This window comes from Panthera onca, chromosome D1, assembly GCF_046562875.1.
Source record: "Panthera onca isolate mPanOnc1 chromosome D1, mPanOnc1 haplotype 2, whole genome shotgun sequence".
Lineage (NCBI taxonomy): Eukaryota > Metazoa > Chordata > Mammalia > Carnivora > Felidae > Panthera > Panthera onca.
This window is the reverse complement of record NC_138348.1, coordinates 6,870,715-6,896,974: the sequence shown is the minus strand read 5'-3', so window position 1 is coordinate 6,896,974 and position 26,260 is coordinate 6,870,715. Positions and strand designations below refer to the sequence as shown.

Here is a 26,260-nt window from a genome sequence, read left to right as displayed (position 1 = left end):
CGAGATACCACCCGTCCCTTGCAAAAGCCTGACCCAGCGCTCAGGCCTGGGTCCGCCTGGCCTTGGCAGAGGGGATCATAAGTCCAGCGGGTTCTTTTGCCTCTGCTCTAGAAGACCCACGTCGGAGGCCTGCTCTATGTGGGCAGCCAGCAGGCAGTGACCCCAAGCCATCCAACGGGCTCCCTGGGCCCCATCACAGGCTGCAAACTACCCTGGATAAATGCAGTTTTTTCCCCAAAGTCTCCCTTCTTCCCCGCCTCCCAATCCAGAAGTAAAACGGGCTGAATTATCTGCATCCTTTTGGTCTTACAGCCACGCAGTTGTATACTGTTTTCTGCACTGGCAAGATTTTGATTTCATCATTTGGCAATTACTGATTTCCCCTTAATGCATTATGAAAAATCATTCAGTAGCCTATCCCAGGCGTGGTTTTCTTATGGAACACCTCAAACCGTCAGGCCCCTGGGGACAAAATAACAAAGCCGTAACACATTGCCTACAAGCCACCACGCAGGAACATCACGGGGCATTAACGTTTTAATCAACTTGTCCCCCAACCATTCCTAACACAACGACCCCACGGCGGGGTTTCTCAACCAGAGATGCTACAGGCGCAGCTCCGCGTGCGCTTCTGCGAGGGACGGCTGGTCGCCAACATGCGGGCAGCCCCCCGCACCCCTTAGAAATGTCCCGAGTTCGGCCGCCCGGGGCCTCCGGCCGCCCCGCCCCCACCCGCGCGCCTCGGCGCTGACGTCACCGGCGCTCACGCGGCCGAGCCGCCGCCCGAGCAGTCACGCGGCGGCGCTCCGCCGCCACCGCCCGAGGTGATGCGCCCTCTGCAGAGATCCCTCCGCGGCCGCCTGGAATTTTCCAGGCGCTCTGCCGGCCCTTCTTTCGGGCTTATGCGGGGCGGGGCGACCTAAGAAGACCCGGCGTTTGCTTTGGCCCCCTCGGGAATGCGGCCCCAGCCCGCCAACCCGCCCCCACTGCCCGGTCTTTCAGGGAACGGTGTTCCTACTGCCTCGTCCTCCGAAAAGAAAAAGGGGACTCTCCCCCGCGGAATCCTCTTCCCAAATATGACCTTGAAATCTATCTTCCGTGTCACGAGGCACTGCTAAAGGGGAGGCGGGGACAACTGAGGAATCCAGGTGGTGGACGCCCCGGGAGACCGAGACCCGCCTCCGAGTCGTCTCCCTGGGCAAGGTCAGGGAGGGACTTTTTTCCCCTCGCGTGGCGGTGGAGGAATCGTCCCGTTGAGCCGTGCCCCGAGTGATGCGGCCCGGGGCTATAAAAGCAAAAGTTGTGGCCTGTCCATCAGGAGTTAGCGACAGGGAGGGCTGCGGGCTTGGCTGTAGTTGTGGGGGAGGAAGTGGCCAGCTCAGGGTCTCAGGGGGCAGATGGGGGAGATGACAGGCTTAGATGAGACTCGAGGGGGTTGGGGTAGGAGAATAAGAAAGGTTAAAGAGGAAACGAGATCCTGGGGGACCTATGGTGGGGAGAGCTGCGTTGAAGGTCCCCGCAGTGACCCAGGGGAGCACAGCCCTTTAGCCCTGGCTGTCGCTTCCTTCTGGAGAACGGGAACTTGGCCTCTAGGAGGGCACCGCTCCTGCGTGGGCCGAGCGAGCCCCGTGCCCTGGTTTGTGTGGGAGGAGGAAAGAAGTTAGAAGCAGGAGGAGAACAGGATCTCAACGCCCTTACTGGAGAGGAAGCGGAATTGGGCATTTGGCTCCCAGAGAATGATCAGGAAGGAAGGCAGTGGGGTGCAGGGCCCCAGGAGGGCTGGGAGGGCAGACCTCGAACTCGTCAATGTCAGCAGCCCCCTTTTTTTTCAGAGGGTTGTGAACCCGCGTGGGGATGAGGCCTGGTCTTGTGGATACTGAACTTAGCTTCGCGGGCCTGACAGCTCTGGCCCAGGGTGGTATGTAATTTTGGTTCGGCCTGGGACAGGGTCCAGGCCATGCCCAGCCTGGTGAAACCCAGGTCTGGGTGTGAGGTCAGACCCTTTGTCGGAGGTAAGGGTGGTCTCAGGAGTGACTGAGGAGGTAGGGTGCCATCGAAGCGGTTACTGGTGTGGCGCCTGACGCCTGACAGGCTGGGGCTGCTGAGGCAGGATATTTGTGTGTCTGGGGACAAAATTGACCCAAGCTTTATTTTCCAGGTGGCAGTGCTCCCCTTTGGACTTTTCCTCTAGGTTCCGTGCTAACTTCTTCTGTGAGCTCACTCTGCCCTTCCTCCTCCCTTTAACTCTCTCGAGGTTATCCATTCGTTTAAAACATTGCTTCTGGTAACCTGGTAAGCCTGGGAAAGTTGGCAACGGCCTTGAGAAGTTCAGTTATGTCGGTAATCGTGGAGGAGGAGAGGCACGCCCTGCTGAGACTCGGGGTGGGGTGGGGTGGTCTTGCCTGCCTGCGGAGAGGGTGGGGACGGAATGTGTACCCTTGGGTGGGCCTGCAGCTCTGGCACCAGCTGAAAGTTACGAAATGCCTCATGGACCATGGTTTGTTACTATAGTGTTCATCGTGGTCATCAGATGGCACCAGGAGAAATGGAGCCCATGGCCAGTGTGAGTCGTAGCAGTGCAGGAGGGGAGACCCTGAAGGAGAGAGCCCGCCTAAGTTGATGTCTGCAGATTGAATTTCCAGAGGCTTAGGAGGTGGAAGTTTCTCCAGTGTCCTGTTTCCAGGCCTTGCTCAGGAAGCCCTGTATGCAGGAGGCCACCATTTAAGGTTTTCAGATGAGCTCGCGAGGGGGCAATCATTCAAAGTCCAAAGCAGATGCATCGGGCCATCAGCAGATCTGTTGCTTTGAATGTTTGATCCCGGAGCACCAACCCCCAGGCACCCCTCCTTTTCCGGGGCGGAGGTTTTCAGATGCCGCGTCTTCTAAATTGAGCCTTCGGTCTTTGCTAGTTCTGTGCTACGAACATTGCTTCAAGAAGATTCTTAAGCTGTAGGACGTTGTAACGTGCCGCAACGCAGAGTCGTGCCTTGTAGATGAATCTTGCGGATGGAGCCCGGTGACTCGTTCGCCTACCCACGCGCCTGCCTGCCTGCACATTGGTTGGAGGAATTAGTGTGATGGTCTAACCTGTGTCTGGGGAAAGTGTTCACGTTTGAAACGCCTTGAGCAAATACTTAAATGAAGCCTACTGGCAAACCGAAGGGGGTGGGGTGTGGGGGGGGGGGGGGTCGTTGTGTTATGCTACAGTCCCGGGGTGGGTACAAGTTGGTTGTGGCCAAATTCTGTTAGAAATGGCAGGTCTTTGGGCATTCTGATTGCATCACAGATGACTGAGGGAAATGGTTGGGGGGCTACCAGTGATCTTTGATGCTTCTATATATTTTTTCATGTGGATTTTGCTTGATTTCATTTGAAAGTAAACTTCAAATGGGAGGACCCAACTGAGGTGTGAGGGTTGGGGGGGGGGGCACACCTTGGCATTGGTTCTGGCAGGGGTGACAGTTGGAGTGGTACACGTTGGCATTGGTACTGGGAGGGGTGGGGGTGAGGAAAGGGAGAGGGTTGGGTTGATACCGTAAATGTTGCAGAGGGTAGGGGTGGTAGGGAATGGGGGTTGGAAGGGAATTCTGGCAAAAAGGGTAAAATTCTGGGGAAGGTAATCGACTCACAGAGAAAGAAGATACTAGTTAACGCTACTAAATTGTTAGTGCTAGTTACATTGTCTCTCAGAAAGCACAAAAGATTGCTTCAAAACTTTAGAAAGAAGCTAAAATTGTTTTGCCTTGCTGCAAGGTGGGAAAGAGGGAAGACAACTGAACATGAGTACAAGTCCCATGAAAGCTGGGTGGCAGGAGTCCCCATCCGCAGAGTGCTCACCAGCCTTTGCTGCTCCATGAGCTTTTTCAGTGGTTTATATGAAGGTGTGCGGGTGTTGGGGAGCTGTAAGTCTTAGGACTTTAAATGTGCACATTGTGAGCTTTTAAAGTATTGAAGTTTAAAATGTTGGTGTGCACTTGAGATTAGATGTACTCTTTGGGGTTTGGAACATTGCTATTTACTGAGATGTTGTGGTTGAAAATTCTGAGCAAAGTGAACGTGCAATGATAGGAATTTTATGTCTCAAACACATGTCTTGTCTTTGTGGTCCGTGTTAATAGCAGTAAAAATTTTTGCCATTAGTGTTTGTAACAGAATAACCTTTTTATGGTCACTGTAAAATTACTGTGATATATAGTAGCAAACAATCCATGTAGCCTTGCAAAGGTTGAGTGAATCCATTCTATCTTTAGTTTGAACATTTGTGCTTTTCAGATTGATCCAGTACTGGAGCAACTCTCAGCCAAAATCAGTTTGGGGAATAGGCAGAATGGTGGCCGGGGGAGCGGGGAGCCTTTACTAGATGTGGTCTGTTTTTAAAAATTCAGGGAAAGACAAGAAAACCGTTTATGATTACGTGTTTCTGAGCTGCATCCAGGGAGTTGGTAAAGTAATACCAGTAGCTCTTTCTCCTGTGCCTCTAACCTTAGATTTCACTAAAAATTTAAGATCCCCAATACCTTTTGCTTCTGGGATTTTTGTCTTATGGGTTCTTTTTTAATGTTTAAAAATATGTTGGAATCGTTCAGCTTTTCATCATGACTTGGGTATGATGTAATTCCTGTCCTCAGAATTTATTAGTCATGCGCGTATGGGGAAATGTGTTTGTTATGCTGTTGTGAAATGGAAGCTGTTACACTGGGTGGTTAAAGTACTTCTGTGTTGCTCTGTGCTGAGAACTAGTCTTCTGTTGCATCGTGTACATGATTACTAATCGTTTTCTTTACAGCACAAATAAAGGTTTGAGTTCTAAAACTCTTTAATTTGTATTGCTATCTTATGTTTTTCGACCTTTATCTTTTCTGTAAACGAGTTATCTTGATAATGACGTTGGCTGTATCATCTTCTTATAGATTGAGGCCTAGATTTGCTGTTCAGTAGCTTTAAATAATTGAGGTCACTTAGTGGAGTGTGTAGTAACTTCAAATAAAACAAGTATGTCCTCAATGGTCTGCAGCCTGGTGGACAGGAATGGGGGCTCAGCTCACCGTAGGGAGTGTCTAATGGTCGTGCAAACTGATGCGGAACCACCCAGCCGGTGAAGGTCAGTGTCAAGGTCCTGGGCGAGTACTTTAATATCCTGGAACTTTAACTGGTTAGATTTCCAAATGGTATCATTGGAAAGGGGACCTATCATTCCCTTTGCTGAAGGGAGACCGTCTGAAGAATACAACAGACGCGTGTTCTGTGTTTTCTGTACTTGTGGTTTGGGGGAGCTGGAATGTATTTTGGACTCGAATCTAAACACAATTCTCATCTTTAGTACCAAAGACTTTGGTTTGGCTTTATTGGTAAGTGACATGAGTTTGGGCTCGATTGTGCACCTGCTCTGCGGAGCAGGCCAAGGTTAAACAGAGAGTGTGAGCAGAAGCTCTTGGAATCCATAGTTCGTCTCATGTGTCTAAATTGACTCTGTCCTGGGTGGGGAAGTGGCAGGAGGCTCATCCTGGGAGCAAAGTCCTCACGCTGCTGTTGTGTATTTACTCTTGGGCCCAAAGGTTTTGCCTCGCAGGAGGCAAAACTTTGGGCTCAGGATAGAAACCCTTGCCAACCTCCGTTAAGGCTTTAGTTTGCAAGGGAGCCGAAAGGGAAGTTTACCTTGGAAGGGGAGAGGAGATGGGACAGGCTAGGTCTGTGACCAAAACAAAGCGGTGGGAGAGCGTGGCCTAGAGAATTCCTCCAAGAGCAGGCATGGGACTGGCTATTGTCCTCCCTCCTTGTGTCTAGGTGGCCTGCGTCTAGGGTCCTGGTAAACCCTCATGTGTCTGCTACTGAGAAACTGGAGATGGGTGCTGGGGAGGAGGAAGTGGCCGGGCAGGGGTGGGGGGGTGTGGGACAGGCTAAAGGCTCTGCTGAGAGTGGGCACGGCTGTGTGCAAGTTTCAGGATCCTTTCCCTGCTCACCTCTCTGGTCCTTCATCCCTGTAGAACAATCTAGGTCTCCTTTCCTATCTTACCCCTTCCCTTCTCTTTGCTTTTTACCCCAGCCCTCCTCCAGCTGCCCTGCCCTCTTTTCAGAACTAGTTTCTCCTTGTTTTTTATATGCTGACTACAAAACTCTTGCTTCCAACCTTGAAGGTAACTGCTATAAATGTTTTTCTAAATGGCAGTGTTTCCTAGCAACTATGTTGGCTGACAAAGGATTTCCATAAGGGTGTGGTTGGCACCCAGTGGTTGGTATTGGCAGACAGCAGGCAGCTGAAGCTCAGGCCCCCTAGCCTCCACCCAATCCAGGGGCTCCTGAGATGGTCTGTGAAAAAGGAGCCTTCTACCTGTTCTTCACCCACAATGATTCTCCCATCAAGTGAGTGGGCTGCAGGTGTGAATGACCGCGTTGATGATTTTTGCTAATCATTTTGCCTCCTCGTGCATAGATCTGAACTCGGCCTTCTCTCTGAACTCGCACAGGCAGTGGATGACACGATGAAATTCATTAAGTAGAAAATGGTGATCTGGTGCAAGATGAAAGTAATGGGGGCATAAGGATAGCAAAAGTTGCGTTTGGAAGTTCATTTAAAAAGGAAAATAGCCTAAGAGTAAATATGGGTTGAGGCCTCTCTGTGCCCAGGTTGGGCATAGTCAGAACTGCCTAAGTGGCTCTCCTTACAAAAGGGATCAGACGCTAACCACCGCCTCTTCCACTCTGCCGGCTGCCCTTGGTTTGTCTTCCTGACCTTGGACATTAAGGGACTTGTAGGACCTCTTATGCCGCTCTGTGTGGCTGAGTGTCTGGAGGAAGTGTTAACCTCTGGTCTGCTCTCTATTGTGTGGTGCTGATATTAAATGAAATGCAAACAGGCTTACAGATACTTGTATGTTTTAAGTGTTCGTATTTAACACAGACTGCACCCCTGCAGTCTGGGAGTGGGCAGAGGAAGGTAGCAAAATAACAAAAAATAAAAAGATGCAAAGGTGTATGTCCCTGGGGGTGTGGCCTTGACCTTGCTCTTGTGGGTGTCCTCTCCGCCACCTTCTGGCCTGCTGGGTAAGGACACTGCCTGCTCTCTGCTGCAGGCCCCTCAGCTCTGTGCCGCCTTCCCTCTCTTTTAAATACCTCTTAACTGAGTTCTCACGTATAAAAAAGGTTTATCATGAGGCTTACAAATAAGACAGAAAAACCAAAATCCTCAGTAATTTTCTGTTATTGGTATGTTTGCTTCTAGAGTTTTTTTCTTCCTATGCATAAGATATGATTTTTTTTGTTACAAAAATGGGATTATGCTGTAAATTGCTTTGCAACTCCTTTCACTTAATATATAGTGAACATCTTTTCCTGTCATTTAAAGCATCTTTTGTGGTGATGTAATCCGTCATATGGCTATATCAGTTTAAACAATCTAAGTTAGATGATCTTATTTTCCAGGTTGTTGTTTTTTTTTTTTTTTTTTTTCTCTTAGGAAGTACAGCTATGATGACCTTCCCTGTGGCTCACAGTTGATCACATCTGATATTCTTTCTTTGGGATATATGAATATATGAAATGCCTATGTCAAACTTAAGACTTTAGGTTCATTTATAGTGCTAAATAGCCCTCCCGGAGGGACTTTGTAAATTAATGTTCTCATAATTGAGGTAAACCTGGCTTTGTCTTCCCTTTTCTACAGTATTCCAAGGTATCACTATATTAAAAACCTTAGATCTTTACCGCTACTGAGACAGAATATCTGTGGATTGGCCATTTGCAGTGGTGTGTGTGTTGGGGGGGGGGATTACTTGGGCTTACTAATTGCTCATTTTCCTATTGGTTGTTTTGTAGAAACACATATTAAGGATATTAACAATCTATGTTCAACGTAAATGCTTTCCCCGGTTTTTAGATTACCTTTTCATTTTGTGTATTGTGTTTCAGACATACGAAAGAGTGGCACCATTTTTCTGAGGTCCTTTTGCTATAGTTTCTGCACTCGGTGTTCTGCTTAGGTCTCTCCCACCCCAAAAGTATATAAATATTAATCTGGATTTTCTTGTGACACTTATGGCTTAATTTTTTACGCTTAAACATGTACCACAACTGGAGTTTATTGTGCAGCCAGTGGGGGGTAGGGGCTGATGTCCTCTCAGAGCCCCCCAGAGCTTGCTCCCCTCCTGGTGTCCCCCGCCCTGTGGCTACATGATTGAGTGGAAGAGTCGCGGCTGTCACAATAGGACAGTTCACTGGAGAAGACCTTGGAGACAGGCAGGTATTGTCTTCTAGTGGGGGCCTCCGTGATGGAGGTTGCATTACCGCATCCTAACTGTTTTGGACCTATGGCAACGCCAGCCCCGGGGGCAGGTGTCCAAAGCAGGTGCCGAAGGATGGATCTGGGTTTTCCCCGACCTGGCCACTTAGAAGCTTTATGCACTAGAGAAAGTCACTGAACCCCACCCGCCGAGCCTGTTTCCCTCCTCTGTGAAATGGCGCCAGGTGAACGTGTGTCCTGGGCACACGGCTACTCTTCATCGAGCGTTTGCAGTGCCACCTTCCTCTCATTACCCAGCCTCCTGTCCAACCACTACCTCCTGGTTCCCCCTCCCTGCCCGCCTTGCTCTGAGCCTTTGATGGCAATCAGTGTGCATATTCTGGTCTGCTCTGGTTTTGCATTTCTGTTTTCATTTGCATTTCCCTGTATCAGTGGAGTTCACAAACACGTTGGACGTGGCTTTTTCTCAGGGTTGTTAATTCTTCCGTAAGAATGCTACGGATGGGCTTCTAGAGGTCTGTGAGTGCTCAGAAACGGTGTGTATTTTATATATATACACATATATATATTGTGTGTGTGTGAAAAGCATAAGCTTGCCGAAGAGGCCCATGACCTCAAAAAAAGATCAAATGAAAAACTGCATTATTGTATCCCGTGGTGCTTATACTATAGGATGTCTCCTCCGTCTCCTAAGTAGTAAGCAGTGTCTTGACTATTTTAGGTTGTGCCTGCTGTGAGCGTCTCTGTGAGTGTGGTGTGTGTGTGGCGTTGCCTGCTCGGTGAGTATGCACGGTTTCACGGACTCGGATACTCTCCGGAAAGCTTACACTTCCTCTTGTGAGTATCTCCATTTCCCTGCGTAGTTGGTGACATCGGATATTTTCAATTTTTCTTATTACAACTTTTTTTTTAGTTGTGGTAAAATACAACATAAAATTTATCATCTTAATCATTTTTAAGTGTACAGTTCAGTAGCGTGACGTATTGTCGTGCAACCAATCTCCAGGGCGTTTTCATCTGGCAAAACTGAAACTCTGTGCCTGCTAAACTCCCCATTCCCTTCTCCCTCCCTCCCCTGGCAACCACCCTTCTCTGTTTCTGGGAGTTTGACCTTTCTAGGTACCTCATGTTAAACAGAATCATACGGTACTTGCCTTTGGTGACTGGCTTATTTTACTTGGCATAATATCCTCAAGGTTCATCTGTGTTACATGTGTCAAAATTCTCTTCCTTTTTACAAGAGCTGAAATGGGCACCTGGTTGGCTCAGTCATTGGAGCGTGCAACTTTTGATCTGAGGTCTATGAGCTCGAGCCCCATGTTGGGTGTGGAGTTTACTTTAAAAAAATAAAAGAGCCGGAACGTTCCATCAGATGTATGTAACACATTTTGTTTACCGCTGGTCAATTAATACCTGGGTCGCATCCACCTTTTGGTTGTTGTGAACGATGCTGCTGGGAACGTGGGTGTGCAAATACCTTTTGAAACCCTGCTTTTATTTCTTTGGGAGATACACCCAGAAGTGGGACTGCTGGATCATATGGTAATTCTACTTTTAATTTTTTGAAGAACCTCCATACTGTTTTCCACAGTGGTTGCACCAGTTTGCATTCCCACCGGTCTGCAAGAATCCCAGTTTTCCACATGGTCCCCAATACTTGCTATTTTCTATTGTTTTATATAGCAGCCACCCTATTGGGTGAGAGGTGATGTTTCGTTGTGGTTTTGATTTGCATTTGCCTAATAATTAGTAATGTTGAGCATCTTTTCATAAGATTCTTGGCCATTTGAATGTCTTGTTTGGGGAAACATCTTTTCAAGTCCTTCGCCCATTTTAAAATCTGGGTCATTTTTTATTGTTATTGACTTGTAGTTCTTAAACTATATTTTGAATAATAACCCTTTATCAGATAGATGACTTAGAAATATTTTCTCCCATTGTGTGGGCTGCCTTTTCAGTCTGTTGATCGCATCCTTTGATGCCCAGGAGTTTTTAGTCCTCATGTAGTCCAGTGTATCTATTTTTTTACCTTCGTCACCTGTGCCTTTGGTGCCACGTCCGAGAAGTCATTGCCGAGTCCAGTGTCATGAAGTATTTATTGCTACTATTAAAAGGGCTTTGGTAGTCTTGATCCATGTTTTTGAACTTACTGGTTAGTCCGTTTTACCATTTGGTCTACCATCTGCCTTTTACCTCTTTGCCCGCTTACTGTGTAAAATGCCTTACTGAGTTCTATAATGGTCGTAGATTTTTTTGTTCCGTTCAGAAGGTAAGCGTTTGCCAGTTATGAGTGTCAAACGTACTCCTTTTTTCCCCTTCTGTTGTTGGTACAAAAAGTATCTATCACACAAGGACTTTTAAAACATCCATCTACCAAGTCTAATAATAATTAGTAAGTCTGTTCATTTTGCTTCTGATTACGTTTTCTTCAGTAGCTAAATGTCTGTGTACTCTTACAGTTTCCTGAGTAGTCTTCACCTTATGAATCCAATTTAGGGGTGAATCTAAATTGATGAGTTATACTCATAAAGTGGAAATGTCAAACTTTTACTGACTGAATTCTACTTTGCTTTGCTCCAGGTCAGTATTAGTGTCTTGCAATTAATTATCTGCCTGAATCTGTTTCTGGAATTTTTAGCCGCTAGTTTCTGTTGTTTCTAGCCAAATACAGCAAATTTTAATGACCATCACTGTTACTATGTTTGAAAACCTAGTATGTGGAGGCTATGCTGCTCCCTTTAAGGCAAGAGTATTCTCTCCTTGTTGGAACTTGAGTACACAGAACTGGGTTAATCTTTGGTTTGTGACATGACATGGCTCTCTTTTATTTGCTTCCTTGGTGTTTTTAATAATGTGGTAAGCATTTCTGAGACTTGTGTTCAGTGTCAAACCTAGGACGTTAGACAGTAGCTTTTTCTACCCGGGTGGTCATCTTCTCCCCCTGCCCCCATCTCTAGGCCAATGTAATCGCCATCCCGAATACTGGATTTATCTTTACTTGCTTTCTTTTCATATAACTTAAAAAAAAAAAAAAAAAATCCACCTAAGTGTGTTTGTTAAGGAAGCTCCAGGCATTCACAGCCCCTCCAGGACAGCACAGCACAGCAGCTGTGCCATCTGGGATTCTCCATCTTGTCAGGTGGGTTGAGACTTTCTGCTGCCAAAGTAGAGTAATGTGCTATGGAATTGAGTTAAAACCGATCGCTCTCTACAACTGCTTGTCGGTACCAGAATTGAGCATCAGATAGTGTCTGACTTATTTAGACCTAGCAAGACTCTGAGTCTACTTCTGGCGTTCTTTCTCCTAAGCAGGCTGAAAAACCAACTATTCTAGGACAGCAGTTGTGACATCGGCCGAAAGTGGCTTTTAATTATATCTTATTTGTTTGGTCTTGTTGAAATCTTCTTACCTGGCATCTGTCTGTCAGCATTTCTAATCCCAAGTGGAAAAGGCGTGCATCCGGGTGGGGCACGGTCTGCTCCCTCTGCTGCCTGCCTGCCGCACCCAGCCTTAGCTGGTTCCCCCTTTAAGTACGCGCTTCCCCTCAGAGGCCCCCCGAGGGCCAGGAGCACAGGTGTGAGCCCTGCTCTGTCTCTTACTCGACTAATAGGGTCATGGGGAGCTTCACGCTGGGAACCACAAGGCCCAGATCTATCCCCGGCAGCCTTATTCTTGCCCCCTTCGCTTCTGGGGTAAGTGGTAGCTGTCCCCTTGACTCCTCTGTCGATGTAACAGCTGTGGGACCAGCTGTCTGTGTGTCAGAGCGAGGCCCTGCCTCTGCCTCCTGCTGACCCCAAGGGCAGAGGCTCTGCCGGTTTTCTTCCAGTTTGTTTCAAGATATAAAAAATGTTCAGAGTGATATGTGCACATATAAAAAATTCAAACCCTGTAAAGGGGATGTAGCGACATCCTTCTCTAACCCCAGCCTCCCTTCCCACAGAGGCAGCAGTTGCGGCCAGTCGCTTGCATTTCTTTCTGGATAATCCTGTGTGCCTATTTCACTACAGAGGCCCCGGCACACCACATCCGGTCTCGCACTTTGGACTGTTCAGTTAACGGTACATCTAGGAGCTCACCGCTTGTCCTTTTTGGCCTACCTTGGGCTTTTCGAAACACATCTGTGTGGTAGTCAGTGTTTAAATTTACCCATTTTCCCTTGTGAGGAGCAATTAGATTGTTTCTAGCGATTTTTACGGTGTATAAGGCTATACTGAGTATCTGCCTATGTGGTTGTTTGTGTATATGGGCAACTGTGCCTTTGGGGGAAGGTTTCTGGGTCTTGGTCTGTGTGTCTTTCTGAATATGATGGGTGCTGCCAGCCCACGCTCGCCGTAGCTCCGTTCTTCCGCTTCACGTTTTCCCGCACTTCGCCAACACCGTTCTTAAACTTGGTTACTTGTCAATGTGAGAAGTAAAAATAGCATTTCATTGTAGTTTTGAGTTCTATTTCTATTGGGCTGCGTACTTACAGATTTTCAAGAGCTTTTCATATATTGAAGAAATTAAGCCTTTGTCACTGATGCGGCAAATACTTGCCTGTTTGTCGTTGATCTGGCCTTTGTGTTTCATGCTAGAATGTTGCTGTTCAGAGTGTTAAATACACTTATGTATCAATGTTTTCTTTTAGGGCTTCTGGGTTTTATGACTCAGGTTGTGAAGTGCCCCCCCAACCCCCGCCCCATTCCAGACGCAGTGGTTCCCTGCAGCCCGGCCTTGGCCGTTTGGGGTTTTATCTTTGCTGAGTAGAAGGTAAGCTCCAGTGTCGCCGCGGTTCAGTTTCCACTTTGTGATTCTGTAACGCTGAGTGAACACTTTGTCGGCCGACGTGTGTGACGGCTTGTGCCTCAGTTATGTGTTCATCTCCTGAGAACCCTTCACTGGAGGACGTTTACCCTCGAATGACTACAAAACATTGTTTAAGTTTGTAGTTTGCCCTTTTTTCCTTTTTTTTAAGTTGACGCGCGATGCTGCCGCGTTGCTTTCAAGTTGTAATTTGCCTTTTAAATTTACTTGCTGCATCTTGCCAGTGGTTTTCAGTTTTGTTGTCAAGTCTGTTATTTTGATCGTGGTTTCATACTTTGATGTGCTGCTGTATTTCCCACTGGCTTCCTTGTGCTTTCATTTTTGACATTTGACATAACTCTTTAATCCGTCTAGAAGTCGTGTTGGTGTTTGTACAGTGTGAGGTAAGAATCCAATTAGTTCAAGACGGCTGATTTCCCCAGCGCCGCTTCCTGGATGATGCCTTCTCTACTGATCTGAAGCTTGTTAGTTATGTACTAAGTACCTTTAATGTGATTGAGTATGTTTCTGAACTTTCTAGTTTGTTCCGCCGATCTATCTTTCCTCCGCCAGTCCAGTGTTTTCATTATATTAGCTTTATCACATCTGATTGTAAAACGTGGTAATACAAGCCCCTGGCATTCTTTTTTAAGGTACTCTGATTTTTACTGGAATTGTTTATGTTTATCGATATGTTATGACGTTGAGACTTTCCATTTAGGAACAGGCCCCCCCTGTTCGTTTAGGATTGGATGATTTTCGTGTCCCTCAGAAATTTTAGCCCTCTCTTAGGCAAGTTATGGACATTTATGAAGTTCGCTCCTAGATATGTTATATTCTGTGTTGTGGTTAGATATATTTTTCCATTAAAATTCCTGGTTGTGGTAGTATATGATAAGACTTGTTTTATAGGTATACATTATTTCGGACATAAATAGGCTGATTATTAAGGCCAATTGGAAGACAATATAGCATCCAGGCTGAAAGGGCTTTTGAGTCAGATGACTCTGCTCTCATGCTTGACTTGCCCCTTATTTATTTTCTGTGCCACGAGCTCTCTGCCTCAGTTTCTCCATTTGTAAGAAGGAATAATCATATTATCTACTAAGAAGTGGGATGAGGGTTTAATGAAATAAAGAGGCATCGTGCTCAGTGCTCTGCTGACACGGAGTGAGCACTGTTCTACTGGAGTTTCAGAGTCATCTTTAATGGTTCTGTCATCCATGTGATTCATTCCGTTTTTCATGCTTCTCTCCTGTCTTGCTGGCATTGGCTGTAATCACTAATGAGCTGTGAGCATCATGGTCTTGTTCCCACCCAATCCGCTGGTGGGATCTGTCGGCGGATAGAGGGGTCGGGCTGGCCCTGGCAGGTGTGCACAAGCCCCAGCAGCACACTTCAGGCTGCCCGTTGGTTGTCATCCTGACGGTCCTCAGCTGGAGTGATCTGCTGACAGACCTCTTCAAATTTTACTATTCACGTATTTGTTTTATCATGTATTTGAAAATGGCTGGTTTTCTATTTATGGTGGTAATACAACATTTCCTTTTAAGAGAAATATATTTGTTCTCTTTTTAATTGAAATGTCCCCCCACATACTGTAAGATTCATGCTGTCAACGTGTACAATTCAGTGGGTTTTAGTGTGTTCACCGTGTTTTGCCAACCATCACTGTCATCCCATTTCCAGGACTTTTTCATTTTCCCAAACAGAAGCCTGATCCCCATAAAACAGTAACTTCCCATCCCTCCCTCCCTCCTCCCGGTTCCCCCCCCCCCCCCCCCACACTTTTTTTCCTGCATTTTCATTATTGTAACTGATCAAAGTCTGTCTGCAATAGATGTGAATGTGAGTTGAGTACATGTGACATTGATTTGACAGAGGCAACCTAGTGATTGGCAAGAATACAGCACGAGCAGCTTCTGCAGGTTGGTGTTCCTCCTCCTGGTTCCTGATAACCTTTACTATACTCTCTGTCTATTTGCCTATTCTAGGTTCTTCCTACGAACGGAATCATACATTTGTCCTTTTGTGTCCGTCCTACTTCAGTTAGCACAGCGTTTGCAAGTTTCATTCACGTTGCAGCATGTAACAATACTCGATTCCTTTGTGAGGCTGAATATGCCCTTGGTGTGGCTACACCACATTTTGTTGATCCAGTCATTTGTTGGACATTTGGGTTGTTTCCACTCATTTGGCTATTATGAATAATACCTCTATGCACTTTTTATGTGAATTTGTTTTAAATTGTCTTTGGTGTGTGCCTCAGAGTGGAAGTGCTGGGTCAGATAACTCTGTGCTTAACTTTTTGAGGATCCGCAAAACTGTCTCCCAGTGTAGCTGCACCATTTTACATTCTCGCCATTAATTGATGAGGTTTCTGATTTCTCCACACCCTCAACCCTTGTTCTTATTTGGCTGTGTGTGTGTGTGTGTGTGTGGTTTTTATATAAGCTCTATGCCCAGTGTAGGATTTGAACTCCCAACCCGGGGTCGCATGCTCATCCACCCAAGCCAGCCAGGCACCCCTCTGGCTTTTTGATCATAGCCATCCTAATGGGTGTGACGTGGTATCTCCTGTGATTTTGATTTGCACTTCTCTCATGACTAACAGTGTCTAGCACCTTTCCATGTGCTTGTTGGCCATGTGTAGATCTTCTCTAGAGAACTGTCTATACTGATCTTTTGTCCCCTTTTTAAATGAGTGTTTATCTTTTCATTATTGAATTTTAAGAGTTCTTTGTGTATTCTGGATACTAGAGCCTTATCATGTTTTTCCCTTCTGGGGGTCGTGTTTCCACTTTCTTGGTAGTGTTCTTTGACATAAAATAAATTTATATGTCGAAAGTAACTTGATTTAAGGAAAAAAAAAAAAAAAAAACTAGGACTGGTTATATGGCAAAAAATGTCCAGGTGTCGTGTGAATGATTAAGGTTTGGGGGCAGAGAAAAGAGTGTTCCGATCCTGTAGCGTGAAGTGGGTGAGCACTCCTTCCTGTGCGACGTCAGCGGGTTCCACCTGGTGCGTGTGCCGGGGTCGTCTCGTTGGAGTGCTTGGAAGGTTTGGTTTTGTTTTTTATGTCCAGTAATAGATAATGGATTTATTCAGATGTCTTTTCTGCATTCCCCCCCCACCCCCCCGCCGCTGCCCCCCCAAGCATCGAGTTTTTCTCCTTTCATTCTCTCATGATTAATTACATCACGGAATATTATGGCCTCCTGTGGTTTCTGAAACACACCGGTCCCAAGCCTGGAGCTCTATTCCGCCAACACAGAAATGAATCAGAAGGTCCACTTCAGCTTCAGGGCGTTGTCAGGCAGGCTTCCGTATCAGGACCTCAGGAAAGGCAGAGACGCTTTTAAGAGCAGCAGCAAAGAGCAAACCTCTGAGCTGGACAACTGACTTTCTGTTCCCTGCTTTGCCACTTAGCACGTGACGTTGGCCACATTTCTAAAATCCTTGAAGCCGGTTTCCTTAATAAAATGGGGACAAAAATAAAGTCAGAACATAACTCGTGGTTTGCGTGAGGCTGAGATGAGGGGTCACACGGCACAGGTGCTGGGAGTGAGGGGCCCTGCTGTTTCCGGTCCCTGTCAGCCTCCCCACTTTGCACAGTTGACTGGACACAGAGTGTTGGGTAATGCCGCCTGGGCTGCCACTTCCTTTTGGAGATTCCAAGTTCTTTGCGAACTTCCAATGTCTTCCCGAGTTATAGGCTAGTCCGTATTTCTATTTCATTGTAAGTCAATTTGTTTGAATTAAGGTTTCTAAGAAAATTGCCTTCGTAAATACGTATTAGTGTAGAGCTTTTTTTTTTTTTTTTTTTTTTTTTTTTTTTGCATTTTAATATCCTTGTCAATGGTTTTTGGGGGTGGAAGGAAAAAAAAATAGTTTTCACTTTTTATTCCTAGTTTATCTTTGACAGACTTTCGAGAAATCTATTTTACTGGTTTTTTCAAAGAAGCAGCTTTAGAGAGAATACCCAGTTCTGTTTTCATGTTGTAATTTATTAATTTCTGCTTTTACTTCATTAATTCTTGTGCTCTCCTTGGATGTTGTTTGTCCCTCTTTTTCCAGTCTTGCCTTACGTGCTTAGTGAGGAAGGCGGGGGAGGCAGAGCGCGGTCAGGGAGGCTGTGGCAGGAGGCGGTCCTGCTCTAGCCCCACTGTGACCACGGACAGAGCCCTCCAATGCTGACGCGTGGACCCTCCGTAAGGGAGGCAACTGCTGCCCCCTCCCCGCCCCCGCCACCCCCGCCGCCAGAGGATGCATGGAGGCCAGTTAGTGGCCAGGGCCCAGCGGGAGCATGAGGGGCGTTCTGCAGGGGGGAACGGCCAACTGCTGTTGCTTCGGTCCACAGTTCGGTTTCTAACGATCACTCCAACCAACAGCCTCCTCGGTATCCAGATACTCGGCTGGTCTCCACAGACACAGGCAGGCGAGATGAATGGCCTTGCCTTCCCGTGGTGCCCCTGTTCTCCTGGGGGACGGGTCTCCGATGGTGACTAGATAGATGGTGAGTGAACACGGTGCGGCAACAGCCACCGGGGATGGAGTGCAGCCTGAGGGTGAAGACAGAGCCCTAACCCAGGGGAGACCTTTGAGCTGTCGCTTGACAGGTAGGTGAGGCTGTAAGGAAGAGCATTCTTGGCTGAGAAAAGGGCGATAGCAAAGCCTCTGAGCTGTGAAGGGAACTGGCTGGAGCTGGGAGTGCAGGTGGGGCTGGCCGGGCCACGGTGGGGACTCAGGAGGTGCCCCTTGGTGCACCTGAAGGCTCCCCGTCTGTATTTGGGAAAAGAGTTTATTGTCCTTATTTCCTATTTGCTTTTGCTTTTAGTTCTGACGTATCATTTGAACATAGTTATTTAAAGAGTGCGCTTTAAATTTCCCGAGGTTTCGGAAGGGTTGTGTTTTGTTTTTTTTAACTATTATAATCAATTTCTATTTTAATGAATGGTTACCTGAGGAAGTGCCCGGTACAGTTTCTGCCTTTTTGGATCTGTGGCTCCCTTTCTTCGCTGCTTAAGGTATGATTATTTTTATAAATGCTCCATGGTGTTTGAGAAAGTATTCTTTGTCACATTCCGTACGTTGGGTCCGTCCCTCTCGACGGTTTGGGGTCCAGTCCAAAGCCGCGACGTCCCCATGTAATGCGAAGCGTGATTCCATTTTCCCCACCACTCGTGGTTCTCTCCGCTGCCCCCAAGACTGCTCACCGGTTTTGTTCTGTGTGTTTCGCTGCAGTGTATTTGGTGCGTGGAGTCCGGCCCTGCCGCGTGGAGTGCCGGGTGCTGACCGGGCAGACGGGAGCCCACCCCCTCCCCACCCCCACCTCACTGTCTCCTCCTTTGCGGGTTGAATGAAGTACCTGTGTGTTGGAATTTTCAACTGTTGAACCTTGAAACCATTTTTCCATCTCTCGTCTGTTTCCTGCCCGTGTCGTGTCTTCGTTGTATACAGTAGTGATCGGGAGCCATTTTGCTTCTTCCACTTCAGGCTACCTTGTAGACACAGTGACTCTGTTGAAATAATCCACCTGTTCTGGCTGAGGCTCTCTGGGGTGTTCCAGGCTGTGAGCCTGCCACTGTCACCTCGTGGGCTTCTGCGTGGGCTGGTTCCAGCATTTTGTAATCCTGAATTACACGGGCACAGGCGTCTTTGGGCAAATCCTCTTTTATACCTCCAGGCTGCTCTTGGTTTGTCCCCCGGCCGGAGGCAAGGGGCGGGAATTGCTTGCTTCTCTTCACTCACTGCCCTGGGTCCAGATGTTTGGAAAGGGCCGGTTATGCACTCCGGTTTTGCCCACTGCCCTGCCAACACAAGTTTTTCTGTTTTTGCCTGTGAGTGTGGAGTGCTTCCTTGAAGACATTTTATTTTATTTTTATTTTATTTTTCCCTTGAAGCCATTTTAATTTTCACTGGGGACACGTTTCCTGTGTAGGTCACTCTCTGAGTTTCCTTAAGCAGACACCTTGAGGGTCTTGTCACTAACATGTTGAATTAATTCTTTGCTCATCTTACAGACTGTGTTTTGACTACCCCCCCATTTTTTAAGGCCTTTTAAGGTCAGAGCTTTGTTCCTCCATCAGGTTGGGACTTAGATGGCTATGCACGGTTCCTCTTTCCTGCTGCAGTAAGTAAGTGCCTGCCTTTTGTGGTGTGTTTGGGGGCTGAAGCCTGGAGAGAGGCCAGGAGGGGCGATGGGCAAGCGAGGGGGTGGGGGAGAGGTGAGGGAGATGGGTGAGGGGGATGGAAGTCTGGCTCTGAGCTCACCCAGTGGTCCCCAGACCTTGGTGTGTGTGTGTGTGTGTGTGTGTGTGTGTGTGTGTGTGTGTGTGTGTGACAGAGAGAGAGAGACAGACAGACAGACAGACAAGACTGGCTGTGCTTGCAGAGCATCCGTCAGGACTAGTAGAGAGGACCCGTTGTCAGCCTGGCCTGGTGTGACCCTGAACAGGTCTCAGTCCTCTCTGAGCCTCACCTTCTCCTCTGGACTCCGCTGGAGAAGGGCTACTGGGCTCCTCCGGGCTGGTGGGAGGGGTCCAGGAGCCCTCCCCTCGTAAGAGGCCAGGACAGGACTCCTGGATGAGGACCGCAGAGCTTGGGGGTGCTCCCACTGGACCCGCCGTGGGCCCACAGGAGGCAGAGCCCAGCCTGGGAGAAGCAGGTGCTTGGGGCCCAGATGGGGAGGGTGGCCCAGGGCAGGTAAAGTGGCCCAGGGTCCAGGGTACGCTTCCTGTTCCTCCTGTCTCTGGGGCCCTGGTGACTCAGACCGTCCTCTCGGGGAACTCAGACACGGGACCAGAGGCTGGTGGGGACACTGTGCTTCTGACTTCATTTTCAAGCAGTGGCAGCTTCGCAGGAAGGACCCCACAGCCGGCACTGGTGGAGAGAGCGAGGACGGCAGGCCAGGCAGGTGGGCTAGACTGTGTGGCCCCACACAGCAGGGGCCCAGCAGATGCGGAGGACCACTGGCATTTGAGCTAGGCTGGGGTGCTTGAAATTTCCTCTAGTTCTTAGATTTCCTGTTCTGGATGAAAAACTTGAAAGTTTTGCCTTTAATTATAAAAGTCATCTGCATAGAGTTAAAAATTCAAGCCATGGAAAAAGGTATAAAATGAAAGTAAAATCCTTCTCCCCTCACTCATCCCAGCCCTACTGCAGAGAGGTGGCCTCTCCCATTTCTTAGGATCTTTTTGGAAATTTCCATCTACATACGAAGACATTGCCCTACAGTGAGCAGGACCATAACTTGTGGTTCAGTTTTCCGTCGGACTTTGTGAGCTCCTGCAGTTGGGATGTGCATCCAGCACAACAGGAAACATGTGTCCATGCGGCCAAGGGGACACGCGTCCCCCTGGCTGCACATTTGACAGGGCTGTCAGGGCAGCGAGGGGGAACCTGGGAGGGAGGGGGGCCCGGAGCCGCCGCAGGTGTTTCTTTTACTGGACGCGGCCCATGGCCGCGTTCAGGTTTTGCTTTTCACCTTTGAGTCTGTGAGAAAACAAGCAGGAAAAAGCAAAAGGCGCTGGTGGTGGCACGCCCGGTGCTGCTGGGCCAGGGTTCGAGTCCCTGTGGCGTCTCTGCTTCCTTCCTGCTCCCCATTCCGGGCCCTTGCCCTCCGTGGTCCCGAGGAGAGACGTTGGGCTGAAGCACCCAGGGCCTCCCCCAGGAGTGCTCCCCTCCACGGTCTCCTCCATCGCCCCCTTGGAGGACCCGGGGCTGGGCTCTCAAGGGCTCTCCCCCTCCCTTGGGCCGTATGTAGATGAACTAGCCCCATCCGAACCAATCCTTCGAGAAGAAGAGGAGAGCTTGGGAGCTGTGAACCCCAAGGCCGAGGGTGTGTGTGCTCCCCGCCTGGTCTCCTCCATCTGAGGCTCCCAGGACCAACTCACCACCGCCCTCCACCTCCGAGGACCAGGATGGCTCTTCTGGGAAGGCTGAGGGGGTGAGGAGTTCTGGGCTGGCAGGTCAGGGTGTGGGGTGGCCCTGGGGGAGAAGAAGGCAGGGCCAACGCACACACGGGCCCTGGGGCAGGAAATGGGGCGGGAGGGGCCAGAATGGGCACCGAGGGATCTGAGACTGCACTCTCCAGGCTCCTGGGACCTGGATGGATCCCAGGAGACACCCCACCCCCACCACCGCCCCGCCTCCTGCCTGGGACCCAACAGGGACAGTGTGCTGTGATCCTGAGCAAGCTCCACGCAAGCCCCAGCAGCGGCTGCCTCTGCCTCTCTCCAGCTTTGTCAGCCTCCCCATCCCTTCCCCGCATCCCAGAAAGAGGTCAGAGGATCACAATCCATTTCACTGGCCACAGTGCCGATGGCTGCCTTGTCTCCAGCCCAGACCATGGTCACGCCATCAGTGCAGAGCCTGATTTGGGGCTCGATCCCCTGAACCTTGAGATCATGACCTGAGTCAAGATCAAGGGTCCGACGCTCAACCAACTGAGCCAGCCAGGCACCCTGACAAAACCTCTTTTAAGGGACTTCCAGGAAGCCTGGCTGGCTCAGTCAGCGGAGCATGTGACTCTTGATCTAAGGGCCATGAGTTCTAGCCCCATGTTGGGGGTAGAGTTTAGTTAATACAAAAAAAAAAAAAATAAGGGACCTTGGCTTGGGTCCTCCTAAAGGAGACTGATGGCCGCTTTGTCATCGTCTGCAATCCCTCAACCTCTTAGCAAATTTTGGTGACAGAAAATTGCCCCGTGGATCTGGTGTTTCTGGCTGAGGTGGTGAGAGGAGGCAGCAGGAAGCTGTGGTCTTGGCGGGTGGCCTGTGTGCATCCTTAGCAGCCAGGCCTGGCACTAAGGTCACAATGTCAACCAAGGTGCCTGTCTATCTGAAGTGCGGCCACCACATGAGTCAGAAGAAGCCTTGGGACCTTTAGTCCTTGGACATGATCAACCAGCTGCTAGGGGCTGACAGGCTTATGCTCGCGCATAAGCAAAGGCGGGGAGGCCGGGAAGAAATGACAGAGAGGAGCCAACATGTCTCAAAGAGCATGGACCTGAGTGTGACCTAGGCTGTTTGAGACTCAGTTTCCCCATCTCTAAAACTGAGTCAATGGTACCTACCTTGCAGGGTTGTGGGGAAAACTAGGAATAACATTTATGAATTGCCACATGGAAGGTATTCAAAAATGGCTATGGACGTAAAGGAACTCGGAACTTGGGAACGAGACGACTGTAAAGCAGGAAAAGCAGGCTGGAATCAGCTGGGAACAGCTTTGCCTGCAAGGCTGAGCGGAGGCAGTGGGGAGCTGCAGATGAATTTTAAGCAGAAGAGACACATGATCAGATCCGGGTTCTAGAAGGGTCACCACCCAGGCCAATGAAAGACAGACCAAAGGTCAAAGCGGAGGAAGCCAGTGCAGGATGAGGAGGACTGGACGAGGCAGGGACAGTGAGGACAGAGGCGGGGAGAGTGTTAAGATGGGGCTTGGTGTCTGATTGGTACAGACCATGTGGGCAGCTGGAGGCAACTTCAAGCCTCAGTTTCCCCTTCTTCCATTCTCCGCTGGTTCTTCATCCTTCTGACCCTGTGGATCCCAGACTCCCACCTCACCCCCAGCCTCTCCTGCCTCCAGGTCCTGTGTCAGATTTCAACGTGGAGGCTGAATTTGACCAGGAGGCATTTTGCTTGGCTTTGTGGCCTTTTTTAAATGTTTAAAAAAATTTTATTGGGGACACACACACGCACAATGTAAAACCTGCCATTTAACCAGTTTTAAGTCTTTAATTCGATGGCATTAATGACATTCACAAAGTTGTGCAACCATCACCACTATTTCCAAATCTCTTTCATAGCCCCCGACAAGCCACATCCATTAGTTATTCCCATTTCCCCTCCCCCACAGCCCCTGGTGACCTCTACCCTACTTTCTGTTTCTATGAATCTGCCAATTCTAGATATTTCATATAAATAGAATCTAAAATAATTGTCCCAGGAAACTAAGGCAACACTGTATGTTAACTATACTGAAGTTAAATTTTTATATTCTTTTTTTTAAGGCAGGAGAGTTTTGGGGTTTTTTTAAATGTTTGTTTTTGAGAGAGAGAGAGAGAGAGAGAGAGCATGAGCAGGACAGGGGCAGAGAGAGGGGAACAGAGGATCCAAAGCAGACTGTGCACTGACAGCAGCAAGCCCGATGTGGGGCTTGAACTCTGGAACTGCAAGATCATGATCCGAGCCTAAGTCAGACACTCAAGTGACTGAGCCACGCAGGTGCCCCTGGAGTTAAACATTTTTTTAAAGAAAAAAAAACCCTTATATATATTTTTAAAATATTTTATTTATTTTCAAGAGGTAGGGGAGGGGCACAGAGGAAGGGGGACAGAGCGTCCGAAGCAGGCTCTGCGCTGACACCTGCCTGCTGCGGGGCTAGAACTCACAAACTGTGAGATCATGATCTGAACCAAAGTTGGACGCTCAATCGACTGAGCCACCCACGTGCCCCCCAAAGACCCTTAAATCTTAATGAAAGAAAGAAAAATAAAGTAACTTCTTCTTTTCATTAATAAAAGTAAATAATAAATAAAATAAAATAAAAATTGTCCTTTGGGGTCTGACTTCCTCCACTTGGCGTGTTTTCAGGGTTCATCGATGCTGTAGCATGTGTCAATGCTTCTTTCTTTTTTATGTCCAAATAACACTGTAGGCAGGGGGTGGGGAGCTGAAGGGCCAGCACCTTCTTGCCTGCAAGGTCCCCCTTCAGCGCTTGGGTGGCTTGTCCCTTCGACCTTGGGAGACGAAGACAAGAAAAAAGGACGCCCTCCTTAGAGCTTCACCCAGCTGGAAGGCCACACTTGACCTGGACCTGAGTGGAGGCCAGAGTAGCCAAGAAAGGGGGATGTGCTTTCCCCGGGTCCCCTGGAATTGTGCCCCCCATCCTCCCTGCATCACGCACCAGCCCAAAGGCCCTGGGAAGCCACTCCCGGTTGCTGTACTGGGCTGGAGAAAGGGAATCTGAAGGGACTAGGAGGCGGCTCCCACACGGGGGCGGGGCGGGGGCGGCAGGACTGTCCTTCATGCCCATCTCTGGGTCAGTTCTGCTCAGCCTAGCACGAGGCGGGGGCTCAGCGGCACTTACAGGAGTGAGATCACAAGGACAAAGTGGCCTACGACGGAGAGGTTTGAGGCTCACCCCCTCCCGGCACCATGCCCATTTCCAGAGCCTAAATTTGCCTCCTGCTTGAGTTGTGTCAGGATAGGAACCACACGGGGGCCATCAGCCATGCCATCCCTTGCTTGACTACTCCTGGTGGGTCTTCCCTCCTTGAAGGTCCTTGAAGGTACGTAGCTGTTCTGGCCCTGTCTTCCCTCCTCCACTGCTGGCAACCTCTGCAAACTCCCATGCCTCCCCCTTTCAGGGCAGGGACTGGTCCCAAGGATTCCAGCCACTGTGCTGCCTGCCTCACAGTGCCAGCACCTCTCCCCAGCTCTGAGGCCCTGCTTCTTCCACCACCTCGAGAGCTTGTCCGTAATGCAGGGAACACTGTCACGCAGGCTGCTTGGCCAAACGTCAGAAGCCCTTCTCTAGGAGCCAAGATGTAGCTGCCCTTGGTCAGCATGATCCTCCATCACCTGGCTGGTCTAGGTGATGGGCATCAAACCCGGTACCACCGGAGGGAAACTCTCCATGTCCGGAAGGAAGGAGGTCAGTCAATCCTAGCCGGGTGCCTCATCCCTCTATAGGACAGAGAGAGCAGTTCAGCCTTCTGGGCCCCCACCCCCTTAGCCCTGAAAAGGCAAGAGACCAGAAGTCTGACCCATCTACCCACTGACTAGATGTCTCCCCTCTTCTCATCTGGAGGTTGCTGTGGGTAGTGCTTTTACACAAGGTAGGTGATGCGTGTCGGGAAACACCTTACAGAGTAGGGCAGGTTGGGTGAGGTGGGGGGAGGGGGGGAGTTGCAAAGAATACGGATGATAAGCCAATTCTCCCTAGGCTTCATCTCCCCAAAGCTGAGCACCTGTTTTCTCAGCATCTACAGACGGGCAGCAGCAAATGGCCAAGCCACCTCCAGACTCCAGGTCAAGAGCCTCCCTTTTCCATAAGTTTACAGCCAGGACAAACTGTTCACCCTGACACCTCAGTGTCGGGCACAGGGCCTGGCACTTGTCTCCTGCTTGAGTTGTGCTCAGTAAGTGTCTGTGGAATGAAGGAAGAAATGAATGTATAAATGAAACCAAGGCCACAGCTGCTGTGGGGTTTTAGGTGACTCTCTGAGAACAATCTCTCCCTTCTTTAGGCCGGGAAGACTCAGATAAATTTCTGGAACAAAGGAACAGAGTTCTGAGTGATTTATGTGCACCTTCATTTTATCCTAACAGCCCTCTGAGGTCAGATGTAGTATCTCTATCCTGCTGAAACTGGGGATGGGAGAGACTGACACCCACAGTGTGACAGGGCCAAAATTAAACCTAGATCCATCGACTCCCAAGCCTATGTTCTTGTGATGCCACATGTTCTTGAATTAGAAACCTCAGGTAGCGATGAGATAGGGATGCAAGGCCAAGAACACAGGCCTACTGGGGGAATCCAAGCACTTGGGTCTTCTCTGCGCTTCATTTTTTTCCCATCTGGGAAAGCTCTGTAAGGCATCCAATAGTGTTTGGAGACAGAGGGCTCTACTTCTGGCCACTACTGAGGACCTGAGTCAGATGTCAGCCCTGGGGAATTTCCCCACGGGTCCTGTCCACCAGGCAAACCCCAGATGAAGGCGGGCCGACCATGGGATGCGGGAGTGGGCTTTTCCACAGACACCAAGGGCCACGGTGCCAGCCACTCAAGATGAAACATTGTGCATGCTTTGGGGGCTTTGGGATACTTCTGGGGGTAGCAGGATCTCCACAGACTAGCACTCAACCAGACTCCACCATGGTAGAGTGATTAGTCAGCTTCTGGGTCTGTGTCTGAAGCAAAGAAACAACCAACTTAGCGACTGGCTTCCAAGGATGGATAGAAGAAAGGAGAACATTCCAGGCAGGGAGCAAAGCGGAAGCCAAGGCCAGGAACCCAGACTAATGGGTTACAAGACTGGAAAAGGGCTGGCCTCTGATGTGTCTGCTTCTCCCATGTGTGAGACTCAAGTGAGTTGCGTTTGAAGAATTACGAAAAAACGCTTGGATCGCAAGTCTAAACTCAACATGGTATATCTCTGTTTTTATTTATTAACAATAATGTTTTACTTATTCTGTGCCAGATACTGTTCCAAATGCCTTATAAATACATTGACT

At 48.8% G+C, this 26,260-nt stretch overlaps 1 long non-coding RNA gene across 1 annotated transcript; it reads left to right on the top strand.

Annotated features, from left to right (window-relative positions):
• The first annotated feature begins 328 nt into the window (after window positions 1-328).
• Window positions 329-24,719, top strand: LOC144612995 (uncharacterized). The gene is made up of 2 exons (XR_013550274.2): window positions 329-12,295; window positions 12,865-24,719. It is a non-coding gene; the product is annotated as an uncharacterized LOC144612995 (long non-coding RNA).
• The last annotated feature ends 1,541 nt before the right edge of the window (window positions 24,720-26,260 follow it).